This window comes from Bison bison, unplaced genomic scaffold (genome assembly GCF_000754665.1).
Source record: "Bison bison bison isolate TAMUID 2011002044 unplaced genomic scaffold, Bison_UMD1.0 scf7180017864492, whole genome shotgun sequence".
In the NCBI taxonomy this organism is placed as follows: domain Eukaryota; kingdom Metazoa; phylum Chordata; class Mammalia; order Artiodactyla; family Bovidae; genus Bison; species Bison bison.
The window spans coordinates 8167091-8168315 of record NW_011495051.1 but is presented as its reverse complement, the minus strand read 5'-3'; positions in this window follow the sequence as shown (position 1 = coordinate 8168315).

The window sequence follows — 1225 nt, the reverse complement described above, 5'->3', positions numbered from 1 at the left end:
AATCTACTTTAAGAATGTATCTGTCATATCCCTCACCTTAAAATTAACCTCATGCCCATTTACAGTCACTCTCTCAATTTCTGAAGTGGATTAATAATAGTCCTAAAAAAAATAATATTACTCCTACCTTCATTAGTCCCAGCTTACAGCTTAGAAAACTGAGGCTTGGTTTCTATAGCCACAAGGGCTGGGACTGTTCAGTGGCAAAGTCACTCCCCCATAACCCATAGCAAAGAAGCAGAAAAGCTAGGAATCAACTCTAGGCTCCTAACATGTTAAGATCTCTGCTTTTTCTTTTTTTGGTTGGAAAAGGAAAGTTTGCTTTGTTCAGGGGGTTGGCAATCTGGGGAGAAGGTGAACTCATGTCCCAAAACCAACTCCCAACATCACTGCTGTTTAAGTGACATTTCAGGGCCACTTGAGAAGGGACTAGGAGTGGGAAGCCTCAAGACCTCTCCTTGGGGAGTCTAGGGTGGAGCAGGGGGCTCTCAATGCTAAGCCACAGCTAATGCTGGCAATTTCCACTGGCAGGAAGATCCAGGCTTGGAATTCTTACCTCATGCAGAATGGAGACCCTGGCCTGTGAATACCCTGCCCACAGATACTGGTTTCAGGGGATACTTGGGGGTATTTTTTTTTTGAGCATCTGTGGGTTGTTCTTACATTTTTGACATTTCAGGGGATCAGACAGTTTATTTGGGAACCTTCAAAAGCAGGCTTCCGAAAGGCCTCAAATAGGTGTGGGTACTCCAACCTCATTCTTTCTACAAACACAGAGCACCTCCCGTGTGCCAACAGTACAACAGGGAACAAAAAAAAGATTCCTGCCCTCCTGAACTGACATTCCATGGCAGGAATAATAGAAAACAAATGAACTCAGTCGATGATTTTGTACCTCAGAGGTGAGAGATGCTATGCAGAAAAATATGGCCAAAGAGAGAAGGAAGAACAGAAGTTTTGTTTTGTTTTGTTTTTTTATAGCAAAGTCTAGAGACTGGGCAGCTGAAATGTACTGTATTTATTTGCTGGGACTCCTGGCAATAGCCTTTAAGTTCCTTTCCCACTTGTGACTCTCAGATGCTGCAATGAATAGAGTTGTTTTGCCTCCTTCACAACCACTTGGGGACATCTCACCAGGTTATCCTGAAGCTCTTAACATTCCCATCTGGCTTAGGTGGTTTGGGGAGTGTTCTGGGGATAAAATGGTGAGGTTCCTGGAGCAGGT